Source organism: Gopherus evgoodei, chromosome 8 (assembly GCF_007399415.2).
Source record: "Gopherus evgoodei ecotype Sinaloan lineage chromosome 8, rGopEvg1_v1.p, whole genome shotgun sequence".
NCBI lineage: Eukaryota > Metazoa > Chordata > Testudines > Testudinidae > Gopherus > Gopherus evgoodei.
This window is the reverse complement of record NC_044329.1, coordinates 8,208,623-8,221,882: the sequence shown is the minus strand read 5'-3', so window position 1 is coordinate 8,221,882 and position 13,260 is coordinate 8,208,623. Positions and strand designations below refer to the sequence as shown.

The 13,260-nt window shown below is 40.5% G+C and overlaps 1 protein-coding gene and 1 long non-coding RNA gene across 4 annotated transcripts in view; one reads left to right on the top strand and one right to left on the bottom strand.

Annotated features, from left to right (window-relative positions):
- Positions 1-13,260, bottom strand: part of ADAMTS2 (ADAM metallopeptidase with thrombospondin type 1 motif 2) — a 402,877-nt gene that overhangs the window by 211,355 nt on the left and 178,262 nt on the right. The gene's annotated exons all lie outside the window — the stretch shown is intronic.
- On the top strand, positions 4,200-12,627 carry LOC115656609. The gene is made up of 3 exons (XR_004001703.1): positions 4,200-4,209; positions 9,947-9,949; positions 12,413-12,627. It is a non-coding gene; the product is annotated as an uncharacterized LOC115656609 (long non-coding RNA).

Here is a 13,260-nt window from a genome sequence, read left to right as displayed (position 1 = left end):
GGGTAGAATTGTAATTTTTAATTCATCACGTATTTAGAACCAGCTAAGCAGGCATTAGATGGTACAATGGTTTAAAAACCTTGGGCCCTTTACACTTGCGTAACCTCACTGATTTCAGCTATTTACTGATTTACAGTGGGGTGAGATCAGAATCAGGCTCCTTGAAGAATGATGTTATAATTATATACAATATATAATTAACAAGTTATATGGCATTGAGTGATTATTTTTCAGATGAGATTATTCCCTTTGTTGTATGGGTTTATAATAAAAATAATTGACAACCTCTTCATAAGGCAACCCCTATATGCTGTCCAGGTTACACAGGTGGCTTCAGAATGTTGTCAAATTTTACATGCCATACCATTTCTGGAGATGCATGCTTTGGGAGGCCTGACTGTAGACTTTGGGAGAATTTGTCAGTAGATCTCTGCAGGCAGCTATGTGACACAGCAGGGAGCAGGGCGGATTGACGTGGGAATGTCGTCTAGTTTTACTGGGACTATCTGCATTGGAGGATGGGATGACTTTACTTGAGGGACAATACCTGAGCCTGTAACCTGAGCCAGGAGGGGAGTTGGGCCAGGTGACACCTTTGCCCGGGGAAACTGGACAAAGGCTGGAGGAGGAGCTGGGGGGAGGGGAGTGAGACTGCTGGAGGGGGGTTTTCAGTTTTGGGCTGGCTGGAAAAACAGAGGGAACCTCAAGGCTAGGGTCTAAGCTCCCTATCCCCCAGAGGGACCTGACTAAGGAGTCCTGTTTGTACCTACAAGCTCTGGGTTTGGACTGTGTTCCTGTCATCTAAATAAACCTTCTGATCTACTGTCTGGCTGAGAGTCACGGTGAATCGCAGGAAGTGGGGGTGGAGGGCCCTGACTTCCCCATACACCGTGACAAGCTATTATAAAGTTTGGAGGGAATCTGGTTTAATGGGAAGAGCTCCTACAGGATCTTGACTTCCAGTCCTAGCTCTGTCATTAACTCATCACCAACTCACAATCGAATTTCTTTGCCAGAGTTTCCCAGTTTGTGAAATGGAAATGAAAAAAATGACCAGCTTCACAGTGGTGTTGCAAAGAGTAGTTAGTCCATGTAACGTACTTTGAGGCCTTTAAATGTAAGTTACTATTTAATTGCAACTTAGTTTATATAGCTATCAAGGTTCATTACCACTTGGGGGGGGGAACACTGATGGAAAAATTAGTGAGCCCACCGTACTCTTAATACGTAATCTGATGGCCTTCACATTTAACTCTGATTTACTCTATACTAAAGGTTTAAAATTTGTTAATGCATTAGTGTCTACAGAATATAACATGTTATTGCTAGGCAAAGCTCATGTTGTGTATGCAGGATCCTGAGTATGTCGAAGGAAAGCACCTATAGGAATAACAGACCAGAGATACTTCATCTTTGCACAATTAAACTTTTTAGTTACAAGCAGAGTATCATTTCTGAGCAACAGCATATTATATTCTGTATACACTAATGCACTAAAACAAATTTTAAAGGCTTCATTTAAACCTTCAGAATGACAGAATGACCTGTAGTAGCTATATAAAACAAGCTGCAGTATGACATTTGAGGGCATGGATTGGGCACTGCCTAGTTATGGTCTTTTTAGTATTATTCATTTAAAGTCTTTCTAAAATCAGGCTTGAAATTGCTGCAGAGTGTGGAAAGCGTAATTAAAAGTAAAAGGAGAGTAACATCTATTTCATTATGATCAAAGGAAAAGGCGAGGGAGCACCTAAGCACCCCTTGCTCCTTGGGGACCTACATTCCTCACCTCTCCCTTGCACAGTCAGTCTGTGTCATAAAACAAGCATGTGTATTTTATTCAGGCAGTTTTATTCAACAGGATGTTCTAAGATGCAACATTTTATTTTCATGAGGGGCCCCAGGGAACAGAGCATAAAACATCATGGCCAAAACAAAGAGCGCTTAAGTAAATAAGTAAAAGAAAAAAGGTAGAGCAGAAAGCTTCTCCCAACTATGGAGATTACTAACAAGTAAGGTTCATTACATTCAGTAAATTGAATTGTTTCAGCAGGAGGAGCATTTGGGATAACTGGGATGTTTACTCCAAACAAAACCAGAACAAACAAATACATGCTACTCACTTTCCCCTTGTATGTATGCATGGGATCATAAAAGATAGTTGGCAGAGGGAGAGAGAGAGTAGATTTAGATTAGAAGCGGAGCTATAAGGGGCAATTCCAGATGAGCATGTGCACAGATCAGAAAATAACAGGAGTCTTTTAAGCCTAGAAGGCTCAAGTTGGAGTTCGTAGCCAGCCATATATAAATTGTGCTTATATAAGTAAAGCATAAATATTATAAGGCTGTAACACAAGGACCTACAGGCCTCAGACCTGTATAACATATAGCTAAACATAACCAAGGCCTCGATATAAAATGGCAATAATAATGTAGGTAGCTACTAGGTAAATTATATTTAACCAATAGTTTGACCTTAAATCACAAGATAAGTATTATCATAAACGAGATGGAAAAAGGCGAAATGAGGTACCCTAAAAGTATACTTTTGGAATTGTAGGGAAAGTTTAAAAGGATGTTTAATTTAACCAAAACTTACATGTTTCTAAACACAGATGTACCCTGGCAACTGACGTAAATGCTAATGACTATAACATGACTAAGTGACCTATTGAATATAGGGACCGGAGTATTATTATGGTATGGGAGTATGTATTAGGAAAGAAGGTTGAAACCATAACTGAATATGCATAACATAGTGTGCTTCAGTGTAACTCCCTATAAAAGCTCAGTATAAGGGCAGTGGTAAATGTTGGAATACACTGGCCTGATGACTTTCCGTGGATTGTTTTCTCTAGTCCAGTGTTCGCTGCATGGGATGATGTGAGTATATAAGTGCTGGCCACTGTGTATCGGCTCTCTCTCTTTTGCTATATTACAGTGTTTGTGATCTTGTTTGTTTTGCTAATAAAATTTATAACATGACTAGTCAGAGAATACATAGTGAGACTATTTATCGTGTGCTCCTCATCATCCTCATTTTATTTAAACTTTACTACCGTGCCAGGTTCAGAAGCAGAACCTACGGCAAAGTAAATATCCCCTCATCACCCAGACTACAAGCTTCACATAGATCTGGATTAAGGCAACATGGATACTTTGACATGGATACTCTCTCCTCAAGCTGTATTTGGTTTTAAATGGCCACCACCATTTATCCTGAACTCCTGAGCACCCTTAACCCCAATCTACTGCCGTCCACTAAAGTAGCAGATACAAAAAAAACCCCACTCAGTCTTAGGAAAATTGAAAAGAAAATAATTTAAACAAAATTGTTCTGCAATCCCATATTTAGACACCTAAATAGAGGTGGCCTGATTTTAACTCATTTCTATTCCTTCTGACTTCAGTGGAATTTGTGAGTGCACCTCTGAAAAATCAGGCCACTTCAAATGTTCTGAATCTGTATTTATATCAGCCCAGAAGGTCACGTGGATTTGATGTAGCATTAGGAGAAGCATCTTTAACATAGTACACAAACTTTATTTTAAGATAGCAAATCTAGGCTAGTGGTTAGAGCAGGGGCTGGGCTTTGCCCAAGATGGTACATGATCTTGGATAAGGCACTGAACCCATCTGTAAAATAATGCTGCCTTATCTCCAAGAGATGTGTCTCCAGAATCTGTTTTTATCAGTGGTAAAATGTACGCCAAGCAAAACTGCCATAATGCTTATACTTTACTGCTACGTGCATTTCCTACATAGGAAGATCAGAGCTCACCTCTGTCATGGCTTGAAGACTGTGACATTGAGCCCCATATTCTTCATAGAAATATTGTTATGATATGAATATGGCATAACTAAGATATGTTTTATGCAAGATGGCTCATGTGAGGTATTATTGGAAAGGTTATGATGTACTGAATAAGATTGTCTCATTTGTATGCATGTATCATTTCTGTATCAGAAGTTAGGAATATGCTATCTATCAATCACACAAGTGCTTGCGCCTGGGGAACACCCACCAGACAGTAGGCAATCAGCCTGGATGAGCCATTAGGAAGGACAATAGGATTTGGAAGATATTAAGCTACTACCTTTCTGAGAAGCTTCCTGGGATGGTGTCTTGACACTGCAGGGACAGGTGACCATGTCACCTGGTACGGGATACCATCTTGTACCATGCTGGTATTTTTCCACTGGAAGGGGGTGGGGGGTCAAACTAGGAAACAAAGGATTCCCACCATATGTAAATCCTATTTAAGGCTGAGTTAATCTTGGCTCTTCTTCACTGCCTCCCTGCCCAAAAAGGAAGACTGCTGAAAACCACCTGAAGACACAAAGGGGGGAGGGGACAGGGGTGGAGCCCAGGCAAGAAAGATCTAGCCTGTGAAAGGAATACCTGGAGAGTTAAGCTGCAAACAGTGCAGTTTACCTTCAAGAAACTCTGCAACCTGCACAAAACATCTTTTAGGGTGAGAATTTGCTAATATTAACCAGTTAATTTAGTGTATTAAGCTTAAGTTGTGTGTTTTGTTTTATTTGCTCAGTAATCTGATTTGATCTGTTTGCTATCCTTTATAATTACTTATATCTACCTTTGTTAATGACAAAACTTGTTTTTTGTTTATTCTATAACTACTTCGTGTAATTCATAACGGGGGGTGGGTGGAAGTTGTGCACATCTTCCTCCACATTGAGGGAGGGAGCGAGCAAATTTCATGAGCTTCCGCCGTATAGATCTCTATACAGCATAAGGCAATATCATTTTGGGTTTACACTCCAGAGGATGTGTGCACTTGAGCGCTGGGCAATCTCTGAGCTGAGTCTTCCCACACAGAGCTGATCTGAGTGCCTCTGTGTCTGTTTGCAGCTGGGTGTATCACTACCTATGTGTGTGTGCAGCAGAACAAGGTAAGGGAGCCCAGCCTGGTGGAAGAGGCAGGCTCAGGGGAACCCCAGTACATCAGGTGGCACCCCGGAAGGGCATCCAACCCGTCACAGACTCTCAGAAAAAAAATAATCGAAGGAAACCCATGATTATGTTGAAAGGATCACATTAAGTACATACATACAGAATCAAACCATGCTGATTCCTTACTAAGAACAAAGGCCGTTCTCCTAAATTGTTTCCCTGAGATAAAGTCAATATTTTATAGATTTTTTCCAGTTTAATTTTGACTTTAGTTTCATTTGTCAATTAACAGACCCTTAAAATGGACACATTTCCAAAATAATTCCCTTCTTTAGAAAAGGTCAAAAGCCTTGGGAGTACACTGCATCCTCTGTTTAAAGCTGGCTCTTCTGAGAGTTTTCATTATTACGAGAGAGAGATGGATATTGGAAGGCACAGGAGTGATTCAACAAATTATTGACTAGAGCATACTGCAGGACTTAATGCCAACAAAGTGTGTTTAAAATTCCAGTTCTAAAGGTCAGAAACACCAGCTGGAATGAAATAAGTTAGATTTCAAAGTGCCAAGGGAAGGCTATGGTCCAACACTGTTTGTCACTGGAGCAAGAAGAAAGATTCTAGAAGAGAGTAAATTGGTGTACACATGTAATAGAGCAATATCCAGTAATAATAATCCCCTTGTGGACAAACATCTCTAGTTCCTATTACTGTAGAGAGGTTTGTCCAAAATTTTAAGAGCTGGCTGACAAAATATGCATAAAAAAAAATGTTACTGTACCTATTAAGCCAGACAAGTGGCTAAATAACAGACAAATAGGTCTGTTTCAAAAGCCTGTGCTCTCGTTTTTAGGGCCTGATACAAAGACAATTGAAAGTATTCCATTGACATCACTGGGCTTTGCATCAGGCCCATGATGAGACACGAAGAGTAGGAAGCTAGAGCATAGTAATGGGGAGGGAATGGGGGAGGGGGACTTTTGTAAATTCAGAAAAGCAGCAGACATTCCACATGCCCATCCAGTATACTAATTTGAAGTTCACTCCGCACTTAGCTGTAGGTAATTTTGGCACTTGGGAAGAATTTGAGCCTAATAAAACCAGATAATGAGAGATCCAGCAGTCCTAGCCACTGAGGTCAGGAAACGTGAACATTTGAACACGAAGCCTTTACAAACTAACTGTGCATCTTTTCCCTTTTATAGATAATTTTCCTAATTTCTAAGCAACCAGATGCATGAAACACCTATGATGAATGCAAAGTGAAAATTAAAAAAAAAAGTATGACTTTCATTCTATTTCCCATCCAGTCTGCATTAAGAAATTGATTTGCCAAATTTCATGACTTAAGAGAATCAGCTACATTCCAAACACGCCATACGTAACCTGGCCAAACCAATGTAGTGTAATAACCCATCACAAAGACCATTTTCACTTGCGACAGGAAATGGTAGGCCAAATTAATCCCAGGTATAACTGCACTGAAGTCAATGGCATTCTGACAGGGATGAATGTGATCCATTAAATCCATGATACTACTATTAATATTTATGAAATATAGAATGAAAACAGGCGACTAGTCAAGCAGAAGAATTGAGCTCAATGATGCAGGATATTTCTCTTCACCTAAAAGTATCTTTTTCTAACCACTTTTGTGGTCTCAGGCTCTACTATCCAAAGGTTCATTTATATGTTAGAGATTTAATTGTCAGTTTTGTATTTCAAGTGCATGCTATTCCAATCCGTCCCCATCACAATTTACACACTGTTGCATAATGCAACACTTATTAAAGATTACAAGCTGCCATAAAGGGCTTCTTCAGCTTAGAATTATACACACAGAACTCAACCAAATATGGCCTCAGATCAACAAGTCGAAGGATTTTCAGCTAGGCAAATTAAATAATTTTCTGTCCTAATTACTTTGAATAATTTCATTATACCAGTTCCCTATATAGTATTTAGCCATTAACTGAAGACTTATTAACATACCCTGACAGGGTACTTGGAGCTAAGGTTAAGATTCCTATGGGTAGGGGTCCTCGCCCTAGAGTTAGGGTTCCTATGGATAGGGTACCTGCTTAAATGGAAGGTGAATCACAAGCCTTTGTGAAACAGATATCAGAGGACATTGTTATTCAGTTTGCCATATTTATTTCCCTTTCCCACCCAGGAACAGAACTTTAACTCATTAAAGAAATACTTATTAGAAAGCAGGTAGAGAGGAGAACAGGCATCTTTAATTAGCAGAATGAGAAATTGGAGGGAGTGACTGCTTCGTGTATTGGGTATGCTGTCAGATTCGTTACTTTAACCAAGCAAAACCTGTTTTTTAGACACTTTTGCTCTATGACTGCAATGAAATGCAAGATCAGAAAGTGTGTGTTTTAACCAGACTTGGGGCAAAACCAGAACCTCTAATCTGAACCCTGTAACATTTCAGATGGATCCCCAAAACCAAACCAGATTCTGGGTTTGGGTCAGATCCAATACTTGGAGGAAATTCATTCCTGGTTCCAGTTCAGATACAGCTAAGATCTCAACATCTCTTGGGCCAGTGAAGTTGTGCCTCCAATAAAACCTGATCAGGAATATTATCCTCGCTCAATCAATTTAAAATTAAAATATATTTTCCTCCCTTCCATCATGCAACATTGCACCTTATTCCTTTATTAACCTTCAAAACACATACGCTGTCAAACAAAAATAGTCTTCCTTTGCCATCTGTAGTCGCTCCACCACTTTCGCCTATTCCAACCCAGATTTACTATATTAGAAGAACATGCTTTTAATCCTATCATTTTCCAGAGAAGATTCCACAAATTAATACATATGTGTTTATGGATCAATACATAACGTTCAATATAACAATCCTCATTTTCCATTTTGTCTTCTCCTTCCTAATTGTAGCGCCATTACTCCACTCAATATTCCAAGCTAGCATTTAATAAATACGTTGGAACAGAGATTCTCCCACCTTCCCCCCCCCCCCCCCCCCACACAGCTTAATGGATAATGAATAGTCTCTGCTACAGGAGGTAAGCAGAAGTATTCTTCTGCTACAAAATCCTGGTGGTAGGGAAGTTTGATCCATAGTTAACATACATTTAAAATCATGTGCCCTGACCCATTTTCAGTCCAATTTCTCAGATACATTTAGAAAAAAATCATCTCACACAGTGTTTCTTGCAGGGCAGCTATCTCCTTCACACCACTGACTGACTGTCTGAGACCCAGACCACAGCAGACCACTTAGTGTCGTCAGATGTTTCTCTGTCGCACTTAACCAAAGTACCTAGCACAAAGGAGTCAGATTCTAAGAGCTTAACAAGTAAATTGAGGCACAGATCTAGGTTCTTCCTCAGCCAGCCATATTCACCATGCTCAGAAACACTTGCAAAGAACTTTCTGCTACTCCAATGACAATCTTTCTCCTTAACTCTACAGGACAAACGTTAGCCTAATTCCCTAGCAGCTTAGAGTTCAACATAACGTGTAAGAAACTTTTTTCCTATAACAATCTGCTCTTTGGCATAGCCTCAGAATACTTTACTGCCACGTCTTACTTGAAAATGGGAGGATGCCAAGAATGAGATAAGTGCAGACAGCCATGACTGGGGAACACAAGTATAAGGTCTTCTCCAGAGCCAATTACAGCCTTTAACACACACCACATTTTTTTAAACAAGAGTAAATTTGTCTAGCTTTAATCAGCAGCTTGGGAACATAACATTTACTTCCTACTTTAGATGCCACTGCAGTTTTGATAATGACATTCTAAGTATTTACAGCCAAAGGGGTGCTTAAGGTCTTTTGTTTCTTCAAAGCTTGAGAAAGCAGAACCTAGAGCATAGAAAATATTCATTCCCAAACTAGAATAGAGAAAGTAATATTCTGTATCTGCCTATTAACTATTCCATTAATGGAAATCCAGGTTACTATAAGAGACTAACCATAGAGGTAGTTGTTTTGGCGGCCACAAGTTTGCTGACAACCAGCCTTTTCCACCAACTCCCCTCAGCCTTTTCTGCTGATCCTAAACAACTGATTTTCTGAAAATACTGTATTGATCTATCAGTAATTGCTTAACTTGCATGTGTTCTAATTAGGTATGGGGAAATGTAAATACTACCACTACATTGTATTTAGAGCCATATATATATATATTTGGCATTGATATTAGAGTTTGTAGTATATCAGAGTTAATTAAACAAAATGGTGCCATAAGCACCTTATAATTTCACTGTACTGAGAGTTTACGTAATTAAGAAATTAAGTAAACCACAGCAGGTATTTACAATCTAAACCCAGCCTCATGCTAACATATGAAAAAAGGCTGGTCATCAACTAAGCCAACAATATTCAAAAATTGATTCTGGGTGAGGCACATAACTCTGCATGCATTGCCCAGGTTTGATTAGAAGACGCTGGTACATCTTGTGCCTTCAGCCTATTTAGTGCAATAAAAGCCAACAAGAGCTAAAGAGAAGGAGAGAACACAGAACTAGCCACTAGATTCAATTGCAAAAGAGACTTCACATAAGAACATAAGAACGACCATACTGGGTCAGACCAAAGGTTCATCTAGCCCAGTATCTTGTCTTCCGACAGTGGCCAATGCCAGGTGCCCCAGAGGAAATGAACAGAATAGGTATTCATCAAGTGATCCGCCCCTGTCGCCCTTACTTACTTATGCTTACTTCTAGAACCACAACTTACACTAGAAAAAGCAATAACCATTGCTACTCAGATTGAGTTAGCTACAGCTGAAGCCAAAATAATGAGCAGGGATACAAGAGGCACAGTCCAGGCTGTGACTCCTTTGCAGAAAAGTTCACTATCGCTGCAGACAAACAATTGCAGGAGGAAAACTAATGAAAAGCCACTGAATCAGCAAATTCGAAATACAGTAAAAGCATGCTTTCGCTGTGGATCCCCACAACACCTTGCAAGCTACACAGGATGTCCAGCAAAAGTAGCTCAGTGCAATCATTGCAAAAAGATTGGGCATTTTGCTAAAGTGTGTCACAGTAGCCAGTTCAATCAACAGGTGCATGCAGTTACAATACCAGATGTTACTGTGCTAAGCGTGGACAAAACCACTACTGCACATATTCCAGAATAGATAATGTGCATTGTAAACGTTTCCGCCATACCCTCAGGCAAATCACACTCTATTCAGCTAATGCTGGACACTGGCTCGGCAGTATCTATACTACCTGATTCCATCTATTTGCATTACTTTAAAGATGTGCCTCTACTGAACCCAAAACTTCAGCTGGTGTGCTATTTGAAAAACCCTATTCCAGTACATGGCTGCCTGCCAGCAATAGTTACTTTTGGTGATTGCTGTGTAACTGCAGAGTTCTACATTGTCCACAAAGGCAGTCCTATCCTTGACAGAGGTTTATTGGCTGCTTTAAATCTCAGGGTAGTTAATGGAGAAATTGATCTTCCTCAGCAAAGCACTCTTGCGGTACACACACCAGTTTCAGCTGGGACCCAACACCAGGTTGAGGAGAAACTCGGCTGTGCTTATGGGTTTCTGCATAAAGTTAAAAGGCGGAATAATGTGATGCCTATACGACAGAAATTACGGTGCTCACCATTTTCAGTCAGAGAAGCTGTTTCAGAGGAACTTAGAAAACTTGTTCAAAAGGACATTATTGAAGAGATGAACTCCTCGGAATGGGTTTTACCTATAGTAGTGACACAGAAGAAGAATGGAGGCTTTCGCCTTTGTGTGGACTTAAGGGAGCCAAATAAAGCTATTGTGATTGACAGCCATCCTCTTTCTCATATAGAAGTATTTGCAGAACTCCATGGAGCAAAGACGTTTTCTACTCTTGATTTGCAGAGCGCATACCACCAGGTTATGTTGCATGAAGATAGCAGAGACCTCACAGCATTTATTACACATGACGGACTATTTTGTTTTAAACGTGTTCCATACGGTTTGCATCAGCCCCAAGTGCCTTCCAAAAAATGATGTCATTGATTCCAAAGAATCAACATGGAGTTCAGCGCTATTTGGATGATATCATCATATTTGGAACTACTACGGAGGAGCATGACAATAACCTGCAGTCTGTACTACACTGCATTAGCAAAGCAGGCCTTAAGCTCAATAGGTCCAAATGCAAATTCAGACAAACTGAATTCTCCTATTTGGGGCATACAATTTCACAGGCTGAACTAAAACCTGATCCAGATCATATCCTGGCAATTTCAAATGCTCCTCCTCCAATAGATTTGCAAACCTCACGTTCCTTCTTGGGTCTTACCTCCTGGCATGCAAAATTCATTCCCGATTATGCTTCTGTCATTGAACTGTTACAAGAATTACTATGGAGAAGTTCAACCTTAGTGTGGACAACAGATGCACAAGCTAGTTTCGAAATGGTGAAAGACTTGATTGTACATAGTCCAGTACTTGCACCATTCAGTCCTGCATTGCCCACAATTGTAACTACTGATGCTTCTGATTGTGGACTTGGGGCTGTCATCACACAACTTCGTGAGGACAACACAGAGAGGACTGTTGCGTTTGCTTCAAGGACACTAAGTAATGTGGAGAGAAAATATTCTACAGTCAAAAAAGAAGCACTTGCTTGTGTCTGGGCTACTGAAAAATGGAGAATTTACCTGTGGGGCCGCACGTTCAATTTATGCACAGACCACAGCCCTTTGACGATGTTGCTCACCACAGAAGGACTGGGAAGAGCAGGATATCGTATTGTTAGATGGTCTGGAAGACAACTCTCTTTCAGGTATGAACTGGAATATAAGCCTGGAAACAAAAATGTGGTCGCTGATTGCCTCTCACCTGCCTTTGCCTTCACCAGATGGTCCAGTGGAGGATGAGGATGTAGTAGTTGCGCTTATTACAAGCACTCTTACTGCAGTTACAAGAGAACATTTTCAAGCTGCTTGTTCCACGTGTCCAATTCAACAAAAACTATGGAAATTTCTGACAAAGAGATGGCCCAGTAACCCTAACCTTGACTCAGTTCTGCTGCCTTATTTTAGTGTTCGGGATGAACTTTCTTTGCTCGATGGCTGTGTGCTACGAGGTACACACTGGCTACTTGTGCCAGAAAAATTACAGTAAAAACTCATACACCTAGCACACAATACTCATTAAGGAATTGTCAGAACCAAACAACGACTATGGGATCTGTATTGGTGGCCAGGGATGGACTCTCAAACTGAAGCACTCATAAAATCCTGTGTAACAAGACAGCAGTGACATGTACCTCTCCATTACAGCCTGTTCCTCTTCCTGAATCTGCATGGGAAAAAGTGGCAATTGACATTGTAGGACCCTTTGATACTGCTCCAATTGACTGTCATTATGCCATCACTTTTAATAGACTATTTCAGTAAATGGGCTGAGGTAGTGTTTACATCGCAAATCTCTTCTGCTACAGTAATTAAGTTCCTCTCTTCAGTTTTTAGCAGGGAAGGTAACCCCAAAGAACTGGTTTCAGATAATGGTAGTCAATATACTTCCCTGGAGTTTGAAACTTTTCTAGCCGAGAGGAACATTTTACACAGAAGGTCATCCCTATATTACCCTCAAGCCAGTGGGGAAATCGAATGGTTTAACAGCAGTTTGAAAGAGAGTTTGCAAACAACTAAACTGGAAGGGCGACTGTGGATACCCTTCACTACTGATTTCTTGCAAGCATACCGGGCTACACGACATGCCACAACGCAAACATCACCTGCAGATTACTGCATGGGAAACAGATGAATACCAAACTGAACATTGCTGGATTGTTAAAGGCATGACCTGAGGCCCCAGCCGATGATTATGTGAGAAAAACAGTTGAACAGAACCAAGCAAAGTATAAGGCTTTCACGAACAAGCGGTGGGGTGCTAAGGAACCAAAGTTTGAGTGTGGTTCCTTCATTAGGATACGAAAACCTGGAATTTTATGCAAAGGGGACCATAAATTCACAGCTCCTCTTAAAATGATAAAGAAAGGACCTTACACCCATCGACTTTCTGATGGGCGGGTATGGAATGCTTCCTATCTTGCACCCGCCTATGCACCAAGAGGAGATTATGCCAACGCCCAGTCTGTATTGGATGACTTCACCAGAGTATTAACACAACAAGACATCGCATTAGAACCAGGGCTTCAGAGACAGCCTGTCAGACCCAGACGACCACCTGTCCGGACTAGACACTATGTTATGTAGTATCTACAGTGTTTTCAACATAATATTTCTGCCAATAGTATAGTGTCTTGTTTCCTATTTGTTCCTGTGGTTAGAACAACGTTTACTTTAATTGGGAGAGTTTCTTAAGAGAGGAGGGAATGCAGTGTTTAGATGTTGCT